The sequence below is a fragment of the Mesoplodon mirus genome (assembly GCF_964341445.2).
Source record: "Mesoplodon mirus genome assembly, chromosome: 6".
NCBI lineage: Eukaryota > Metazoa > Chordata > Mammalia > Artiodactyla > Ziphiidae > Mesoplodon > Mesoplodon mirus.
In genome coordinates this window covers 80,953,824-80,975,958 of record NC_138982.1, presented here as the reverse complement: position 1 = coordinate 80,975,958, position 22,135 = coordinate 80,953,824, and the positions used below count along the sequence as shown (strand labels likewise).

General features: G+C 41.7%; 1 protein-coding gene across 1 annotated transcript in view; it reads right to left on the bottom strand.

Moving 5' to 3' along the window:
* The window catches only part of GPR156 (G protein-coupled receptor 156), a 94,354-nt gene extending 73,223 nt beyond the window's left edge, over positions 1-21,131 (bottom strand). The window contains exon 1 of the mRNA XM_082625597.1: positions 20,818-21,131. The gene's annotated coding sequence lies outside the window, so the exon portion shown is untranslated. The remainder of the gene's footprint in view (positions 1-20,817) is intronic.
* Positions 21,132-22,135: the final 1,004 nt, after the last annotated feature.

Below are 22,135 nucleotides of genomic sequence, written 5' to 3'. Positions count from 1 at the left end.
TTCTCCAATTCTTAGCTGCCTCCTCAGTGAAATGAGGATAATACTATCTACACCTCATAGGTTTTGTTGATGATTAAATCATATGATGTCCAGGATGCATGCACATGGAACTGATATACTAGATCATCAATAAATACTGGCTTCTTTCATTTCCACAATAGAGAAGGGTCATCTATACAAAAGACTTGGATCATATAGCCAAGGTTATCTATCTTGTTTCTCTAAAGTTTCTAACAGAATCCCAAGTTCTAAATCATTGCTTCTTCTAACATGAAGAGTAACGGTCTTTACATTGTATTTAAAATCAGATTTTGTAAGGATACTGAATTATAGATCCCTGATGGTAGAGACCATGATCATTAATTCAATAAATGTTGCCTGACCAACTATTATGGGCTGGTCACTAAGACCTAGGGATGCAGCAGGGAACAAGACAACGTGGTCTTGCTCTACCACCTAGCACAGGGCCTGGTGATCAGTACAGATTTGTTGAAGTGAACCCAGAGATGTTTAGAAAACATTATATAGGATAGAGTCCTATACTCCTGGGAACAATCCTCAGGACAGTGAAATACTCCTATAACTCAGCAGAAACAGGAGATTTGATTTATAAAGGAGGGCTGGAAAGTCCCCCTGACTACTGTGGGAGCATCTCCTACTTTCAGAGACCTGCCCTGATGTGTTTTGTGACCCTCTGTACTCTCAGGTATAAACTGGCACAACCACATGAACTGGGCTGTGAGCCACTACTGCCTTATAGACGGATCCGAGAGACATGTGAATATTCCACACTACTGCCAGGGACTGGAGTTGGGAATTAAACACAAAAAAAACAAAAAACCCCAGCAACATACAAAAACCCTCACCAACTTCTCAGAGTTGCACTTAGGTACTATCATGCAAATTATATATGCATGATTTCCATAAAAACCAGTCACAAATGTCAATTAGTGTTCATTAATATGCAGTAAAATTCTCACTTGAAAATTATTAAGAGCCAAGAATGAATTCCACTTGGCTGCCCTCCTTTAATGAGAACTGCTGTGCAGTGCTCTGTGCTATTTCTCATCAGCGAAACAGTAAGGTGTCACGACAAATCAAGCTTCAGGCAACAGAAGGACCAGAGAGAATGATCATTTGAAGGTTTCAGAGGCTGGTTTTGGACAGCTCAAGTTCTATGCTGCTATAGCTGAGACCTCAGTCCTGTTAGATACCCAGAACATAGGCTGAGTGAATTCATTAATCTACCTTGCCAACGGAGCCATGGTGATACTGAGTACTTCTTTAAAGGATGTTTGTGAGGGTGCCGTACAGCTAGAAAAAGGTAAATAACACTTGTTCCTGAGGTTCAGTCTATTCAGGAAACAATGTTCTACTCCTCAAAAGCAGCAGAGATCCAAGGCCCTTGGAATTAATGGGACTCATTCCTGAAAAGCCTTCTGGTTAGAATTTTTATGAGTGAACTCACATGCTGTGTCTGCAAATTCCAGTTTCATCTGGACACTGGATTTCTCTGAACTGTTGTTCAGTGTTGCTGTGCAACCCAAGACACTGTGTGACAGTGATTCAGGCTCTTTGAGGATAAAGAGATGGAAAATATAAGCTATTGACACTGGACTGTTCATTCTGCAGCCACTTCCTTATCAAAATGTCCTAAACTTGGCCTGAAAGCAGGGGGTACGAAATGGACTTTTCTAAGAATAGTTTAACCCAGTGGTTACCAAACTTTAGTGCACATCAAAATCACCTGGAGAATGCCTTAAAAAATACTGATTGCAGGCCTTTTACTGCCAGTTTCTGATTCAGTAAGTCCTGAGAATGTGCATTTCTAGTAAGTTCCCAGGTGATGCTGCACCTGTTGATCTGAGAATCATTTCATGAGAACCTGAGTCTAGCTTAAGGAAACATAAGGCTTTCATCAGATTGTGTGGAACCACACAATCCTTGGAATAACCTTTAACTTGCTACTCCAAGCTACTGTGATGAGGCTCATGTACATACATACAGATCAAATCACTTGAATCATTCACGAGAAATTAATTTCAGGGAAGTACTAAGAAATCAGACACTTAGAATATACAATGGAGGAAAGACAGTCTCTTCAATAAGTGGTGCTAGGAAAACTGGACAGCTACATGTAAGAGAATGAAATTAGAACACTCCTTAACACCATACACAAAAATAAACTCAAAATGGGTTAAAGACCTAAATGTAAGATCAGACACAATAAAACTCTTAGAGGAAAACATGGCAAGAACGCTCTTTGACATAAATCACAGCAAGATCTTTTTTGATCCACCTCCTAGAGAAATGGAAATAAAAACAAAAATAAACAAATGGGACCTAATGAAACTTCAAAGCTTTTGCAAAGCAAAGGAAACTATAAACAAGACATTAAGACAACCCTCAAAATGGGAGAAACTATTTGCAAACGAATCAATGGACAAAGGATTAATCTCCAAAATATAAACAGCGCATGCAGCGCAATATCAGAAAAACAAACAACCCAATTAAAAAATGGGCAGAAGACCTAAATAAACATTTCTCCAAAGAAGACATACAGATGGCCAAGAAGCACATGAAAAGCTGCTCAACATCACTAATTATTAGAGAAATGCAAATCAAAACTACAATGAGGTATCACCTCACACCAGTTAGAATGAGCATCATCAGAAAATCTACAAGCCACAAATGCTGGAGAGGGTGTGGAGAAAAGGGAACCCTCTTACACTGTTGGTGGGAATGTAAATTGATACAGCCACTATGGGTAACAGTATGGAGGTTCCTTGAAAAACTAAAAATAGAATTACCATATGACCCAGCAATCCCACTACTGGGCATATACATATACCGAGAGAAAACCATAATTCAAAAAGACACATGCACCCTAATGCTCATTGCAGCACTATTTACAATAGCCAGGTCATGGAAGCAACCTAAATGCCCATCCACAGACGGATGGATAAAGAAGATGTGGCACATATATACAATGGAATATTACTCAGCCATAAAAAGAAACGAAATTGGGTCATTTGTAAAGACATGGATGAACCTAGAGACTGTCATACAGAGTGAAGTGAGTCAGAAAGAGAAAAACAAATATTGTATATTAATGCATATATGTGGAATCTAGAAAAATGGTACAGATGAACAGTTTGCAAGGCAGAAATAGAGACAGATACAGAGAACAAACGTATGGACACCAAGGGGGGAAAGCGGGGCGGGGGAATAAACTGGGAGATTGGGATTGACATATATACACTAATGTGCATAAAACAGATAACCAATAAAAACCTGCTGTATAAAAAAAAAGAAAAGAAATTAGACACCTAGAGCAGCACTCAATTTATTCATTCTTCAAACCATGATTCTTAAATAGTTTTTTGGACATGAAATACTGATGAAAACTACTGATCCTCTCCTGAAAAACATATATAAATATGTAATACTTTATACACAAAATCAGGAGGGGGGAATCATAGCCCACCCATTAACCCCTCCTACAAACCCCACTCATGCCAGGTGAAGAGGCTCATTTCAAACCACAACTCAGGTGAAGCTAGGGATAAAATTTTAAAAATTAAGGTTTCTCTTTATATTGGTCTCATAAATCAAACATTTCTTTGTGGCTACCCACAAGTAAAGCATGGTGCATTAAAATGATGAAGGCTATGAAAAACTCTGTCACTAATTAAAACATTTTAATAATCCTTTTTAATATGTCTGTTCTTTAGTACAATAATCTTTGTCTTTTAATTGGAGTATTCTATTCATTCTTTTTTTAAACATCTTTATTGGAGTATAATTGCTCTACAATGGTGTGTTAGTTTCTGCTTTATAACAAAGTGAATTAGCCATACATATACGTATATCCCCATATCTCCTCCCTCTTGCGTCTCCCTCCCACCCTCCCTATCCCACCCCTCTAGGTGATCACAAAGCACCGAGCTGATCTCCCTGTGCTATGTGGCTGTTTCCCACTAGCTATCTATTTTATATTTGGTAGTGTATATATGTCCTGGAGTATTCTATTTATTCTTAAGATAATTACTGACATAAATGAGTTAAAATCTATTACGTTACTATTTGTTTTACTTTCTTAATCTGTCCTATGGGGGTTTTGGGGTATTTTAAAATATTTTGTATTTGTATTTTATCCCATTTTCCTATTAGGCTTTTAAATAAATGACTCTATTGAGGTATAAATTATATACCATAAACTGCACACATTTAAAGTATCAATTTGATAAGTTTTGACATATGCATATACCTCTGAAAACACTCTTGCACTCAAAATAACAAACAGAGAGCAATAATCCTCCAACTTTGTTCCTTTTTTGAAAGCTGTTTTGGCTATTTTAGATACTGCACATTTTCCCATGAATTTTAAAGTGAGGTTATCATTTCTACAAGAAGGTCATCTGGGATTCTGATTGGGATTGTATTGAATCTATAGATCAATTAGGAGAGAATTAATGTCTTAACAATATTGAACCTTCTAACCCACTGTCTTTCAGCTCACCTGCTATAACAAAATACCATAGACTAAGTGGCTTATAAACAACAGAAATTTATTTCTCACAGTTCTGAAGACTGGAAGTTCAAGACAATGGTGCCAGCATGATCATGGTCTGGTGACAGTCTTCTTCCAGTCTGCAAATGGCTGACTTCTTGTTATATCCTAACATGATGGAAAGAGAGCTACCTAGCTCTCTGGCCTCTTTTTATAAGGGCACTAATCTCATTCATGAAGGCTTCCCCCTCATGACCTAATCATCTCCCAAAGGCCCTGTCTCCAAATACCATCACACTGAGGATGAGATTTCAACATATAAATTTTGGGGAGGACATAAACATCCAATCAATAGCACCGATGAACAAGGTATATCTCTCCATTTATTTAGGTCTTCTTAAATTTCTCTCAATAAGGTTTTGTAATTTTCAGTATATAGGTCTTGCACAATTTTTATCAGATTTATCCCTGAGTATTTCATATTTTTGATGCTATTATAAATTTTTTTAACTTCCAATTTTGATTGTTCAACATTGGTATATATATGCACAAACGATGTTTGTATATTGATACTGTATTTTTATGCTCAACTCATTCATTAGTTCTAGTGGCTCTTCTGTAGATTCCATTTAATATTCTAAATAAATGATCAGGTCATTTGCAAATAAAGACAGTTTTACTTCTTCCTTTCCAAACCGGATGCCTTTCATTTCTTTTTCTTACCTTATTGCACTGGCTAGGACCTCCAGAACAGTGTTGAATAGAATTGGTGACAGTGGACATCTTTGTCTCATTCTTGATCTTAAGAGCAAGGTCTTTTACTATTAAACACGATGTTAGATGTAGGTTTTCCATAGATTCCCTTTACCAGGTTAAGGAAATTCTCTTCTAGTTTGCTAAGACTTTTTCTTTAATAGACGTGGGCTTTCACGAACTCTAAGACATATTTAATAAACTTTGGTAGTTTGTGTCTTTCAAGGTATTTGTTCTTTTCATCTAAGTTGATGGAATTATAAGAAAACTGTTTATAATACCTATAGAATTTGTAGTGTTGTCACCTCTTTAATTCATGGTGTTAGTAAATTGTGTCCGTTCTTTTTATCTTGATCAGGCTCACTAGAGGCTTACTGATTTTATTGATATTCTCAATAAATCAGCACTCACTTTGATTTTCTCTACTTTTTTGTGTATCTATTTTATTTTATTTATTTATTTTTTTGCAGTATGCGGGCCTCTCACTGTTGTGGCCTCTCCTGTTGCGGAGCACAGGCTCCGGACACGCAGGCTCAGCGGCCATGGCTCATGGGCCTAGCCGCTCCGCGGCACGTGGGATCTTCCTAGACCGGGGCACGAACCCGTGTCCCCTGCATCGGCAGGCGGACTCTCAACCACTGCGCCACCAAGGAAGCCCCTGTGTTATCTATTTTATTGATTTCTGTTCTGATATTTATTATTTCCTTTCTTCTGCTTACTTTGGGTCTCATTTACTCTTTTTTGTTCTACTTGCTTGGGATGGAAGTTGAGGACATTGAGACTTTTCTTCTTGTAAGTCCTCAGCACTATAAATTTCCACCTAAGTACAGGCATACCTCAGAGATACTGAGAGTTCAGTTCCAGACTATGACAATAAAGTGAATATTACAACAAAGTGAGTCAAATGAATTTTTTGATTTCCCAGCACATATAAAAGTTATGTTTACATTATACTATAGTCGACTGAGTGTGCAATAGCATTATGTCTTAAAAAACCAACATATATACCTTAATTTAAAAATACTTTATTGCTAAAAAATGTTAACCATCATCTGAACCTTCAGCAAGATGTATTCTTTTTGCAACTGTAACATCAAACACCACTGATCACAGATCACCATAACAAATATACTAATAATGAAAAAGTTTGAAATATTGCAAGAATTACCAAAATGTAACACAGAGACACTAAGTGAGCAAATGCCATTGGAAAAATAGCACCAATGGACTTGCTCAATGCAGGGTAGCCACAAACCTTCAATTTGTAAAAAACTCAATATCTGCCAAGTGCAATAAAATGAGGTACACCTATACTGCTTTTTATATGTAACTTTTCATTTTCATTCAGTCCAAACTAATTTCTCATTTCCCTTTTGATTTTTTCTTTGCCTTAATAGCTATTTTGAAATGCATTACCGTTTTCAAGTATTTGAAGATTTTTATTATTGATTTCTTAATTAATTCTATTGTGGTCAAGAACATACTTTGTATGACTTGAATCCTTTTAACTGTATCGAGACTTGTCCTACAGCCCAGAATATGGTCTCTCTTGATAAATGTTCCGTGTGTACTTGAAAGGAATGCATATTTTGCTGTCAATAGGTAAAATGCTCTATATCAATATCTAGAGCTCTATATCTAGATCAATGAGGTCAAGCTGATTATGTTGTTTCCTTCTTCTATATCCTTAATTATTTTGTCTTCTTGCTACATGCATTACTTAAAGAAAGCTAATGAAATTATGGACCACAATTATGGATTTGTCTATTTCTCCTTGAAGTCATATCATCTCTACTTCACGTATTTTGGAGCTCTGTTATTAGGTGTATAATATTCTTTGCTCTGCGATCTACTTTATCTGATACTAATATGGCTACTCATCTATATTTTGATTAGTGTTAACACGGTTAAACGTTTCCACCCTTTTAATTTATTTTTGTCTTGATATGTAAAGTCTGTTTCTTATACATAGTATATAACTGGCTTAGCTTTTTTATCCTATCTGGAAATTCCTGCCTTTTAGTTGAGGTGTTGAGATCCTTTATATCTAAAGTAGTTATTGGTATATTGGTATTTTTAGGTTTAAATGTACCATATTGTATTGTTTTTTATTCTTCTTTCCCTTTTCCTCCTTTTTTGCCTTTTTTTAAAGTGAATTGAGTATTTTTTATGATTCCATTTTATCTCTCTTTTGGCTTATTATACTTCTTTCTTGTGACTGTTTTTGTGTTTATAGATACATCTTTAACCTATTGCAGTCTACCCTCAAGTGATATCACATGACTCACATGTAGTATAAGAATGTGACCAAGAATATATTTCCATGTTTCCACTAACAGCCACTGTACAGTCATTGTCATACATTTCCTTTTAAATATGTTATAAACCCCACAATACATTGTTTTTATTTTCCTTTAAACTGTCAATTTTACTTAAAAGAGGTTTAAATAATAAAAATCTTATATATTTTCCCATGTAGTTACCATGTCTGGTTCTCTTCGCTTTTTTGTATATATCCATATTTCCTCCTGGTATCATTTTCCTTCTGCTGGAAGCACTTCCTTTAACATTCCTTGTAGTGAACATCTGCCAGTAAAGAATTCTTTCAGCTTTTATATATCTGAAAAAGTCTTTTGCCTTTGTTTTGAAAGATATTTTCACTGGGCATAGAATTCTAGGTTGAAGGGTTTTTTTTGTTTTTTGTCTTTCCAGTAATTTAAAGATGTTGTTCCACTGTCTTTTTTTTTTTTTTTTTTTTGCGGTACACGGGCCTCTCACTGTTGTGGCCTCTCCCGTTGCGGAGCACAGGCTCCGGACGCGCAGGCTCAGCGGCCATGGCTCACGGGCCCAGCCGCTCTGCGGTATGTGGGATCTTCCCGGACCGGGGCACGAACCCGCGTCCCCTGCATCGGCAGGAGGACTCTCAACCACTGCGCCACCAGGGAAGCCCCCACTGTCTTTTTGCTTGCACTTTTTCCTGATGAAATCTCTATTCCCAGCCCTGTGTGACTGGCAAGTACTGGTTCCTCTAATCCTTTTGAGTGGGTTTTCTTCCCTCCCTAGGTAGCTTCCTCACACTCACGTGCTCATAAGTACTCAGCTTTGTACTTGAGGTATACTCTGTGAGAATCTCTGGAGTTCTCTCTGAGCAGCTTTCTCCTCTTCAATACTCCGTTCTGCAAACTCCAGCTGCCTTTGGTCTCCGTAGACTTGAAACTGTCTTCTCAACTCAGAGAGTCTACATTCTCCCTTTCTGCACTGTATTCTGGAAAGAATATTTTGGTATGCCCCCTTTTGTTTTGTTTTGTTTTATTTCACTGAATATCAGAGACCATATGTTAAGAATACAGAAGTTCTAGATCATTTTCTCTTTTCCAAAGGATATGTTTTTTAGCTTCTGTTAGGGTGTTAGAATAAAACTGATTACCTTTTTGCTTTTTAGTTGGAAGAAAATGTTTATTTCGTAAAAAGGTATGAAGGTAGAAAACCAGTAAGAACAGGGAAAGGAGAACTTAACAAGTGGGGGATTTTGAGGCAACTACGAAGTGATTTGGACAAAACTTTTATAGGCAAGAGAACTTCATTTACCATAACCACTACACTGAAAGGCATCTAATAACCAGCCAATTTTATTTGTATCAGTATACTAAGAATAATTCTCTACACTTCCACCTTTACTAAGGAAAATGTAATCAGTTAAGACCTAGTTGGCTTTAATATTTTCAGTGTGTCTCGAGTTATCAAAGATTAGCTGTAAGAGAGTAGGATGAAGTAGAGACCTGCATTTTTGTGTTGAGAAAATATTAACCTTTAATTGTGCAACTTAATTATTGGGTATGCCTTGGCTGTTTGATTTTTGTTTATTCTTCCCTACAACATTAGCATGATGGAAGTATAATTACTTGGTCACCACTTAACATTTCAGTTCTGTTTTTCAACAGGTAACCAAGGGTACAATTAATTTAAACACTTTTAACAGTAAACAATTGTGTATATGGTAAAATAAGTCGGCTTTTTTCAAATTTAAAGGGTATAGTATCAACTGAAGCTAACTCCACTCAAGAAATAATTGAGTGTCTTCTATTAAGCAGGCACAGTGCTGGTGGTATTACATGAATATTACCTCCTACTAATCACTCTAAGAACTTTAGAAAAGACTTGTGAAACCAGAGCACTACCAGAGGACTAACTGTAACCCTTCCCACCCTGTGGTCTATTTTTCTTGCTGATACAACAAGTAACGTGAAGTATGGCCACTTTGTAGAACCAGAGAGATAAAATCACTGTCATATGGCTAGAAAGTAGCAGATGCTATAACATGAACCCAAGGCCTTGATTCCAAGATCAAGTCTTTTATACTGCCATTATGACGCCTTTATACAATTCTTTAGCAGACAGTTTTCTCCACCTGGCAGTCATTTTCTTACTTTAATTTTTTATAAGGAAAACACTGTGAAGAAGCAAGGTAAAAAACTGATTTAATCCTTGGCAGTACAGTGGCAATTAAATAGCTGTTAAAAAAAAAAGTGTTTTGAGAACATGCCCAGGATTTTTGAGAACATTTCTACTGGACACCTTTGCTCCAAGAGTATCTTCCATTGAGAGATGGAGGGGACCGTATTTAAAAACAAGAATAGGGTGGTCCAGTGGTTAAGACTCCGTGCTCCCAATTCAGGGGGCCTGGGTTCGATCCCTGGTCCAGAAACTAGATCCTGCATGCTGCAACAAAGGGCAAGGTCATTAAATGAGTGCAGTGCAAGGACAAACGGTTTGACAGGGTTAGCCTTCTACAGTGTGGGTGGGCCACATCCAATCAGTTGAAGGCTTTCAGAGCAAAAAACAGAGGTTTCCTGGTGGGCTCTGGCCAAGGGGCTGGGCGAGGGGGTCGGGGGTTGTTCGAGAAGGCCACCGGGCTGCCCACTGTGGCCCCCACCCTCCCACGCCCACTCCCACTCCTTGTCTCGCTCTGGCCGGAGCCAAAACTGATCATGTTAATCCAGTCAGTGGCTAATCTGATTGGGGACTGGATTTCAATTGTTTATAAGATCAGGTCTATTTCTGGGCTAACTCCTCAGGCACAGTCCTTCAGGAGTCCCAACCAAAAGCTTAGGGTATTTGTACTAGTCAGGGTCCTCCAGAGAAACAGAAGTAATATTTTATATATAAATTAAAAAGATTTATTACAAGGTTCTGGCTCACACAATTAATTATGAAGGCTGAGAAGTCCCATGATCTGTCATCCACAAGCTGAAGACACAGGAAAGCCAGTGGTGTAGTTCAAAGGCCTGAGAGCCAGAGAGCTGATGGTGTAGGTGCCAGTCTGTGTCCGAAAGCCTGAAAACCAGGAGTGCCAAGTGCAAGAGAAGATCAATGTCCCAGCTCAGTAGTCAGGCAGAGAAATTTCAACCTTCCTCAGCCTTTTTGTTCTATGCAGGCCTTCAACAGACTGGGTGATGTCCACCCACACTGAGGAAGGCCAACTGCTTTACTTAGTTCCCTAATTCAAATGCTAATCTCTTCTAGAAACACCCCACAGATACACTCCAAAATAATGTTTAACCAGCTATCTGGGCATCCTGTGGCCAACACAAATAGACACATAAAATTAACCGTTGCAGTGTTTTTCAGGCCCTTCCACTTTGGTGGGCCTAACACTCCCATTTTAATCTCCCCAGCACAATAATACTGTAATAGCTCTGGTTACCTTAGCTTTTTAGCACCTGCTTTCTGTTTGGTTTTCTTACCTCTTGGTGTGTGCTACTTATACATTGGTGAATGACTTATAAGGAAAATGGTTCAAACTTATTGGGCTGATTCCTCTGTGCCTCTTTTCTTTCCATGAGCATGGCCTCTTATGTCCCGGCTCACTTAGTATCCTTGAATTCCCCTTTTTTCCCTCCCCAGCCCTATCAGGCTGCAGAATGTTCTGCTCAGCTTCTCTGAGTCTTAGCAGCTGCTTTTTGCTTGGGTTCTTAGCTTCTCCTCACATGCTACTTAATAAATGGTAAATGTCTCAAGGAAAACTGCAACCTAGAATGTAGGGCACTCAATGAATTTCTCTTCTTTCTAAGGTCTTAGCTCTCAAGCACTGGCTGCCTTGGTAGGTCTTTTACGCCTTCAAATAGATTTTTGAAAACCACCTTTTCTAGATGTCCCCTCTGGGAGTAATGGTCTACTACCAGGTAGACCATTACGGCCAGAAGCAGATGCTTAATGTCTTGTAATATGTTTAACCTTAAATTTTTTTTACTGTCAAGACCAAACTGTTTAAAGATAATCTTTACAGATGCAAATCACAGCGCAAACAGTATAAGACATAACTATCCTTACTATTAACTGTGAGACCAATTAAGATATATTATAGAATCCCTAAGTTATAAGAGACAAACCTATAATAGGGATTGGTTTAACTATTATTATTACTCCATCAGTGCATACTTGAAAATAAAAGTTGATGTAAAAGTATTAACACAAAGGATGATGCTTATGCTTCAGGTTTATATACATCCAACCTAAAGTTAAAATTTCTCCTTAGAAATTAATCACAATAACTTCTATTCTGGTTTTCATTTCTTTCTTTAGTTTTCAATCTAGGACATAAAAATCCATTTCAAAGCTACTGAGCAAAAATTTCAGCATGCGTTATAGAAGCCAACAGCAAAATGTCTGCCATAGGACTTCATGATTTTGTTTCCTCCACTTAGCTTATGTTTGCATTCTGAACACAGAATCACAACTGGGTTTGTGATATAGATTAGAGATCACAGATCTCCATAGCTTGTCCATGAACTCACAGGCCCACACAGCAGCCTTCAGATGAGGATTTAAAAATCTCATAAACTTCTTGCTACTTTGTCAGTTCACCATTTATATTTCACTTGTTCATACTCACCAGCTTCCCTTAATGCTTCTCTGATATTTTCTCCAGCCCTGGTGTGGTGAGGAATCCCACCCCTCTCCATTCTTATGGGCCAGACTGAATTTTTACATGCAAACAAGAGCAAAAATAAAAACGAAAGCCAAGTAGTCCTGGGAAGCTCACTATTAATACCAGGTTGAGTAAAATCATTTGTTTAAAAATGTTCACATCTGTTGCTTGGCACTGATCCTTAAGCTCCGAGACCCCTACCTTCTCAACTAATAATCCTCATGTCAAGTAATCAATTGTAGTTGATTGACTATATACTCATAAAAATCCCCAAATCCCAAATCCCTCAAAATAGAGGGAGAAGAGAGGGATGGAATCAAAGAACTTTTCTCAATCCAACTATTAAGGGAAGGACATAACAAAAACATTAGCAGATACCGCGTTGTGAGAAAGCATTGTAACAGCTTATTCTCTCTGAAAGCAGTCCCCTCCCCACTGATCATGCTGCTTCTGCCACAGATGAAGACCATGTATAATTCCTCAGCATGGAATAAATGAGCAAGGGGAATTGTAAACAGTCTGGCCAACCAGAAGCAATAGAGACACAATGCAACCAAGACACTGCAGACCCTGCTCCCCACTGAGCTGATATAATCCACACTTGGCAAGGATGAGTTCTCACTGCAGGGCTCTCCTGCCTAAATACACAGGCTCCCCCGGAGAAAGGCGGTGGGAGAGGGGAGAGCAAGACAAAAGGAGGGAGGGAAACGACTGCTGTAGGGGAAACCCACAGTGAGCAGTGAAATTGTGTGTGTTCCCTTTGACCCAGAAATGCCAATTTGGGGGATTTTCCTATGGAAATAAAAACCAAAGTGTAAGGATATATGTAGAATGTTTACTGTGGCATAGTTTGTTGTGTAAAAAAAACAAAACAAAAAAACACTGGAGGAAAATGCAGAATATCTATCAATACAAAAATCATGGGAAAAATTACGGAACTTTTCTGCAAAGGAATATTATAATAAATAAATAAATAAATAAATAAAGGAATATAATAAAATGAAACAGAATAACTTGTATTATATGATCCCATTTACACATGAAATAGAAAATAACTCTACCTACGTTTGTTTGAAAGTAGAAAAGGGGTAAAGAAGTGGTTTTGTCAAGACGATGGAAAGGAAAGTAGGTGGAGATTAGTAACATTTTCCTTCTATACTGCTATTTACTAGACTTGTTATAATGAGTGTGTATTACTTTTATAATTTAAAAAAGTAATAAATTAAAAATATAAAAAGGATTTATTGAGACTGTATTATTACAAGTAATGCCAGACCCCAGAGTTCAGTGAGGTGTATAGTTCTCTGGCATTTGCTTTAAATTGATCCTGGTGGGTAAAGGTAGACAGCAACTTCTGCTCCCGGAGAGAGGCCTCACCACGTGTCCCTCAGTAGAAGCCAATTAAAGCACAGACTCGACAGTGCCTCTAGGAAAGGCCAGTGGTTGTGAAATGAAAACTACATCTACCTCTCCAAAGGCTCAGCCGCAGAGCTTCCCAAGGGGTTGCCTGAGCCAGTGAGCAGCAGGCAGAGGCATGGATGAGAATAGAACAGGCTTTTGTCTGGGAAAATCCCACTACTCCAACCACAGACAGCTTTTGTTGGTCCCTGTTCCATATTCCAGATATGAGATGCACAAGGCTGGCCCGGCCACTGCAGGAATAAATATTAAACTCTGTGAGAAAGATGCTGCCGCCCAGGTTGAAGTGCTCTGTGTTAGCACCTTGGTTGACATCAGTAAGCTAGTTGTGGGACTTCCAATTGTCACCCACAGGATTGCATTAAGGCCTTGGAGGTGTGAACTTGGCTTGGTATCTGCAATTTGGTTTCATGCTAATAGAAGCTTCCAGATCCTTGGGGCGGGGGGCAGGAGATATGATATTCAATAATGAACAAAAAAATATGCAGAAGTTAGCAGCCTGAAAAGGATTAACTTTTTTGTTCATTCATCTTCCAACATTTTTTTTCTATTCTTGTACAATCCTACTGTCCTCCATCTATGCCTCTTCTTCTTTCTCCCTACTTAGCCCCTTAAAAGATTTTTTTACTTAATGTTTTGCTGATTATCATAGAAATCCATACTTATAATAGCAACCACAGAAAATAGGGATAAGTTTAAAAAAAAGAAAAGGAATCATTTATAATCCCACTGCTGGTAATATTTTAGAATAGTTTCTTCTTATCTTTATACTTACTTTATAAAGTCAGTCTGCATTTGTGTATCTTTGCAAGTACAGCTGAAATGTCTCACATACATAACTAATATTATGAATGAATATGAGAGAATGTGATGGAAGCGCGAAGGGGGTTTGGACAGTGTATTACTGCTGGGATCTGCACGGTTGTGGTGTGGCTATGTGTTCTGGTGTGTCAAGCCTGTAGTAATATTCCTCAAACTGACTGGCAGCAGCCTCACGTCTCCGCCCTTCTTTTCTCCTCACAGCTGCCTTGGAAGTCAGCAATATTTGCACATAAAGATTCCCATGGGTGGTTATTTGATGTTCTTTCATCCCAGTCTTTCATTTGCAGATAACTGGGTACCTAGGACCCCAGCAGGTCACTACTCTCTTCCCTTTCCTGTCTCCTGCCATCATCTTTCCTGCTTCCTCTTCAATCTCCTGGGTTTATCTAAACAGCATCCAAAAGCAGGCAACCATCAGCAGCCAGGGCACAACACAGAATCACTGAAATGTCCATTTGGAAAAGGCACTCAATTAAGGATGCACACTGTTCACCTGTTCAGAGGACATACTACAGCTAATGTGGCCCTTGGAAGATTCCACTTCACGCAAAAAATCAGGAATTTCTTAAATTAGAACCAAGAAGGACGTTGTTGGTCCGGAGTCTTGCCATTTCCCTAGTTAAGACTTTCGCTTCTGCCTCCTCTCCCAAGGTCTCCCCAATTACCCCTGGGAAATCAGGATGGTGAGCTGACAGTGCTGATTGATAGTCTGACATTGCAGCATAGGCAGCCGGCAGTGGGAAGGCCCAGAGAATTCTTTCTTGGGTGTTCCCAATGTCACTCTAGAACAGGTGCCCACAGCAGCAAGAGAGCAGTTCCAAATAGCAAGGCCCTGGGCAGAATCACGAAGTTTCTCTAAGAGGTCCTCCCATGCCTTTTTCTGTCCTCACACCAAGAAATCGCTTCTCCCCATCAGAACTCCAGAGCTCTCCAGCTAATCTATACATATGCAAAGTTCCTCACCACAGCACTGAAGACTGACTATCCCCATACCATCACCGTCTACAATCCTCTCTTCCTTATCGCAAACACCATAAAGTGGAGATGACCGAGAGGTTTCACACCCCTCCTGACCTCCTTATTTTTATTATGGATTAAAAATAAACATCCTGAGGCACTTTTGAATAGGAATCTGCGATCTGACGGGAGAACACATGTGGAAGGTGGCCGAGCAGTCCTGTCTATGGCTTGTCAATCTGCATGGCCTCAACCCTCTATTGCCAGTTGCCTCTCTAGTCACAGCCCAGGACCCGGGTTGAAGCAGGCCTGAATCTTGCAGAGATGGTCTGCCAGCCTCATTGCTTGGTCCTCTGTTGCTTGGCAACCCAGCCTGAAGTATACTGACCCAGATTTAGGTTCAGGTGATAAAGGAGTACTTAGACCCTCTCAATTCCCTCCCACTGAGGCAAAGTGGCCATGAAAGAGATCAGAGGATGCAGTATACAGCCCATGAATTCAGTTTGACTTGGAGTATTCTGAGTATTTGTGTGTTGGGTGAGATCTGTTTCTGGTTAATCCCAGGAGTATATTGAATGAATCTGACCTCCTCTTGTTTACATCCCTTAGAGTAGATTGTACAAAGTCTCTAGACTGGATTGGACACAGGAGAATATTCTGGAAGTGCCTTGGACATAAACAGACCTCAAGGCCTTGCTTGGGCTGGAGGCACTGCCCAAGAATTGCTCAAAATCTGACCCAATCAGAAGTTACATGGCTCCCTACCACAAACAGACTGAAGTCCAGGCTCCTGTTTCCTTTACCATTGGCCTTTAGCTCTCCGGCTCTACCTCTTACTGCAAACCTGCCCCACCCCTCCCTGACCCCCATCTCCACCTCACTCAAAGCCACACCAGCACTTTGGCCCTGAATCAAATGTCTGCTTAAGTTACTCTGTCTGTCTGGAAATGCCCTTCCACACCACAGCTGCCAGTCAGAGAGCCACACCTCCTTCAAAACTTGACTCAAAAGGCACTTCTTCCTTGGATGAAAATAACAATTCCTCCTGAAATAGCTAGTTCTCTCCCCCGGCCCCCCCAGCCCTGGAAACGCTGGCTAGCCTCCACTCCTTCTCCCATATTTTCATAGCAGGTGTGATAATTATAGCACTCAGCACAGCTGCCTTATACAGGCCTTGTCTACACTGCTGTCAAAGGAACTGTGTCCTTTAAAGGCTGATTTCTTTATTCTTCTATTTGGAACGAATGCATTCCATCTTAATTAATCCCCCCTCACGCTGACAAGCTCTTTTCCACCATCCCCTCTGGACTCACACCCTCAGGGGCACTCCATTAACAGGCCCTGCTTTTCCCAAGTCATTGTTGTCAGTCTTTCTCCCGATCCAGATACTATTAATGCTCATTCTTCTGAAGGCTCATTCTCCCCCATCCCTAGAAAGCAAGGTGGGTTCAGTATTACCAATGTTCTCTGGCCGTATCATCTATCTCTGTCCGAGCAGCTCATGATTATGACAAGTGTCTCCAAAAAAACACCTTGAGAAGTCTAGATGGAAACCAATGCCCCATGGAAACACATAAATATTTTATCAGGCTCTGAACAAGACTCTTACTCATAAATATTTAAACCCCTCGAGAACAGAATGCTCGATGGCTAATTAGAGTCAACTTGTACCGGGATGGGGAGCTGAGAGGAGGAGGTGAATACAACAGCAATGGCGGCAGGCATTCTACAGTCTCTTTTAAGGATCTAGAAACACTGAAAGTGCACCGGAGGGCTCCCCAGTTTGCCTGTGCACTCCTTTTCCAAGTGCTTTCCCTCTGCAGTGGAAGTCAGCGCCCAGTGGGGCTGTCTAGGAAGGGCACTGCTGGGCTGCAGGCAGGCTGCCACATCGGTCATAGCCACCATAACCTTGCCATACTTCTCTCAGCACTGGTGGCACAAAGATTTTCAAAGAAGTACATAGAAGCCAAAATGAGGCAGACTCTATAAGAATGTTCATGGCAGCTTTGTTCAAAATAGCTCCAAACTGGAAACAACCCAAGTGTCCATCAATAAGAGAATGGATAAATAGAAGGTAGATATTCATATTGTGGAATACTATCTTGAAATAAAAAGAAAGAAACAACTTTTATACTCAACCACATGGCTGAATCTCACAGACATTGTGCCAAGCAAAAAGAAGCCAGACACAAAAGTACATACTGTGTGAATGCATTTATATGTTCAGGAACCAGCAAGACTAATCTATGATAACAGAAATCATAACAAAAGTTGCTTCTGGGGATTGGGAGTAACTAGAAAGGGGCAAGGGGTAAATTTCTAGGATTGAAATTTTTTATATCTTGTTTGGGATAAGGGTTTGTCAAAACTAGCCCAGCTTCTAACACAGGATTCAGCTTCAAAGCACTGTGGAGATAAGAGTGGCCACTGATCTCTAGGATCACCATTTACCTATAAAATATTGATTAACCTGAATTACTTACAAGGACTTCCAGTATTTTACCAAGGGTTCTGTAACCCTTATGGGAGGCAATGTCTTGTCTGTGTCATTCAATTATCTAATTAATTCAACAATTATTTATTAATTGCCTACAATATGCCAAACAGGAACACAGCCATGAATAAAACAAAAAATTTCTTGTCCTTACTGAAGCTTACATTTGAGTGGGGGATATATGGATGATTAATAAAGAAACAGATATACTAGTTAATGCTGGGTAATGGTAAGTACAGTGAAGAAAGCTAAAGCAGGGTCAGAGGACAGGGAGTGACAAAGTGCGGTTTGGGATCAGGTGGTCAAGGAAGACCTGATGGAGGAGGTCACATTTGAAAAGAGCCCTGAATGAACTGAGGAAAGAAGCACTGCCAGTATTTGAGGGAAGAGTGTTCAGGCAAAGAAAAGCAAGGAAGACAGTAAAGTGAGGGGAGAGTGACAGAATATAAGGGCAAAGAGGCCAGATCACATAGGGCTTTGCTAAATCCTGGTAGAGAGTTGGATTTTATTCCAAGTGTGAGGGATTTTATTCCGTTGGAGGGTGTTAAGCAGGGGAGTGAGATCATCCAACTGATGTTTTAAGAATGGGAAAAAGGGGCTTCCCTGGTGGCGCAGTGGTTGAGAGTCCGCCTGCCGATGCAGGGGACGCGGGTTCGTGCCCCGATCCCGGAGGATCCCACATGCCGCGGAGCGGCTGGGCCCGCGAGCCATGGCCGCGGAGCCTGTGTGTCCGGAGCCTGTGCTCCGCAACGGGAGAGGCCGCAGCAGTGAGAGGCCCGCGTACAGCAAAAAAAAAAAAAAAAAAAAAAAAAAAAAAAAAGAATGGGAAAAAGGAAGCAATGAAGAGATGTGCCTAGGATTCTTAGGGAAGAGTCAGAAGAATAAGATCCTCCCCCCACCCCAAAATGTCAATATCTTTCACTCATCTATTTCTTAACCACCTTCTGGTTCGAGTTCTGTACGTCTGAAATTTTTCACAATAAAATGCTGGAGAAAAAAAAGAGAGGTAGGAACTTGGATCCGTTAACAGGCAAAACTCATCAGTAACTAAAGGTAAATGTTATGGTTCTCAATGCCCTTCTGCAAAATAAAGGCTCTGATTTTTAACTAAATGTGGAACATTCTTTTCAACTTTCAAATCCACCTTCTAGGCCCAAGTCAGTCCACGTTCCATTGTCTCTGTGGAAAGGCAGAGCCTCAGTGCTTCTTTCTTCTCTCTCCCCCTGCCCTCATTTACTCTCTGAAAACCTACAAGGGAGTTGAAAGAAATACAAATTTGGGAAAAGGAGGGACTTTTCAGAGAAGTTCTATACTCCCCCAACTCCATCTGGAAATGCCCTTATGGTCAAACAACAAAAAAAGGAAATAGTAAAACCCTCAGCAGGAAACAAACTGTAAAGTACCTACTGTCCTCCCCAGAGAATCTCTTTCCCTCCATCATTACCCTCCCACTCTTTTGAGAGCCTTCTAGGCTGGAAGTCTAAGCTGGAAGTTGCTTCACCCCACCGACCCCGAGTCTCCCCTAGGCCACAGCTCTGCTTTCACTAGACTTGGAAGTTCTCTATCCCCAGGTTACCATAACTCTGCCTCTGCCAAGCTCAATGCTACTTTACTGGGGAACAGGGAAAAGCTAAAAGCTGGAGGGGGAAGAGAAAGGGAAATACAGGGAGCACTCCGGAGACAGCGGTGGCCCTGAAGTGGAATTAGGTTGGCAAAATGGGGACCAGAGAGGCACCAGTCCCCTCCCAAGAGATCCCTAACTCAAGCAAAGCCTGCCAAGGCATTTTCTTCTCCAGACTCAAACTGCCTTACACTATGTACAACCACTTCCTCAGCCATTTATCTCCATTTATTTAGCCATTTACACATTTGCTCCAACTGTTGCAGGGGAAGAAGCTACTGTTTTGCAAGCCTGGCTGCTACCCAGCCTGCAGGGAGGCCTTCTATGCTGCATTTAGCCATTGGTGGAGAAAAATTAGTTTTCCTTTGCAGGCCTTGCTGCCTCATACAATTATATCAACAAATTTTCCAGCTTTTAATCCCCACCTGAAAATCTTTCACTTAGGGGTGCAATAATTTAATGTTGCCCTCCATATCCCGGTTAAAGGACTGCACCAGTAAAGACATTTCATTATAGGCTAGGACATAATTTGCCTATTATTCATGCACACATGTACCTAGGAAACCAACAAAGGGAAGAGTAAGAGAGCAAGCAATGACGTCTCTCCCCCACAGATTCCTATTCGAAAATGTTAACAACAAATCTCAATTTTAAAGAAAAACCTCACGGTTCATATTCCGCAGCGTAGCACGTATAACTAGACATACACCATTCAAGTTCTAACAAGTGGCCTCTAGTTTCGAAGAGAGCTACAAGGATGCGGCAGCTCCCGGGCGACTCTCCTCTGCCCAGAACAAGGCAGTTCGACAGACCGCAGTACAATAAAACTTTCTCTGTTCAGGACCTCACAGTGCCCGTGAGGGAGTCCACCCTATCCGCCACCCGGCACCCTGGGGTGCACGTGCCCCCGCCCTCCGCCACCAGGCAGGTTTGGGGACAAGCTCGGCGAGGAGGCTCTGGGAGGTCTACACGCTGTTCCCGGATCCCTCCGTTTCAGCAGACTGTCGCTCGTTTAACAAAACGGAACAGCCGCAGCCCCTCTTCCCGACAAATACCAGTAACCCTCCTTTTCTCAGGAAGCTGCCACGGACATCCCTGGTCAGGGACCCTGGCTCTCCTCCAATTTCTAAGATAGTTTCTCTACCGTTTCCAAAGAAGCTGCCCAGATTCTGGAGAGGAGAGAACGCCCTTCCCCCCCTTTCCACTTTTTACTTTAGAATTTAAGTGTTTGATGTTTTGTGGATATATCGTGTCCACAGAGAGGTCCTGAAAACTCCCGAATTTGGGATCCTCCAGGGCGCGCTGCTCACCTCACCAGGTCCCGGACCGCCAAGGAGCGCCAAGCCCGCGGCCGGCGGCGGGACGCCCGCGGTGCCCGGGTCTCTCGCGGGTTCGCGGCGCCGGAAGGGACGGGGAGGGGCGGGGGCAGCACCGCAGGGCGCCGCGCCCATCTCCGAGCCAGGAGCCGGGAGGCGGGCGCGGAGGCAGCGGGACGGCGGCGCGGGTCTCTGAGATCTGCACGGGGCGCGCTGCGCCTTCGGGCCGCCCCTGGCCGTCTGGGGCGGGGCAGGACCTCCTGCCCCTCCCCTGGCACCGCCCCGCGCGCCTCGCCGGACCCGGCGCTCTGGCAGGGAGGGCGGTCCGACCCCGTATGGCCCCGTATGGCCCCGTACGCCTCGGGGCCACGCGGACCCGTGCGCCGCGCCCCGCAGCGCGTGAGCGAGGCTTCCCCCGGGGACTCCGAGGCGGAGCGGGGAGGAGGACGCTCAGGCTCTATTTCCCAGGAGCAGGAATTATGTCCGAGATTTTATCCAGGACTCTTCCCAGATCCCTCATTCGATACAGCCAGGCCCTTTCATTTGGAACATGCAGACAGTGAGCGGAACCAATTTGATCCTCCTCCTTGGGGGCTGCTTTAGTTAAGAAGGCACGTGGGTTAATCTTCTCCTTAGGACAGCTGACTTAAGAGACCAGAACCAGGGCTTCACTTCTGTGGTTCAGATTGAGGATTTGTCCTTCCCATCTCTGTGAGGCTTTTTTTTTCCCTCAGAATTTCTCCTTGCTTTTAGCCCATTATTCTCACCATATTCTGCAAGATATTGGAATTTTTCTCCCAACGTGGTCCCCACCTTCAGTCCCAGTGTTCTTTTTCTCAAATTGAAGTATTCCCAACCCCTCAGTTGGCCAGGCGCAGAAGGTTTTCCATCTTCCACCATGCCTGCCCTATTTACCTCAGAAATGTTTCTGGAACCTTTCCCCTCCTCTGCATTCCCATATTGCTGCCCCTGTTAGACTTTGATTACCTTGGCCCGAATCATTTTAAGTTTCCTTGACTCCTGTCTCTCCCCACTCCCAAAACAGAACTAAGAATGTTGCCCTCCTGACAAAATAAGCAAAACATACCTCCCCTCCCCTGCCACAGACCTGCAGTAAACCCCCTCTGCAATTGGAATACAGTCCAAACTACTTTCCCAATTGGAAACCAGCTTACCTTTCCAACCTTCGGTCCACTCAACACCTGTGTTCCAGTTATACTGAGTTGCACCAGCTGCCATTCTTTGTATACCCTGGTTGTTTAGTGCCCCTGTGTGTTTTGGTCACTCTGTTCCCTTATCCTGGATTTCTCTT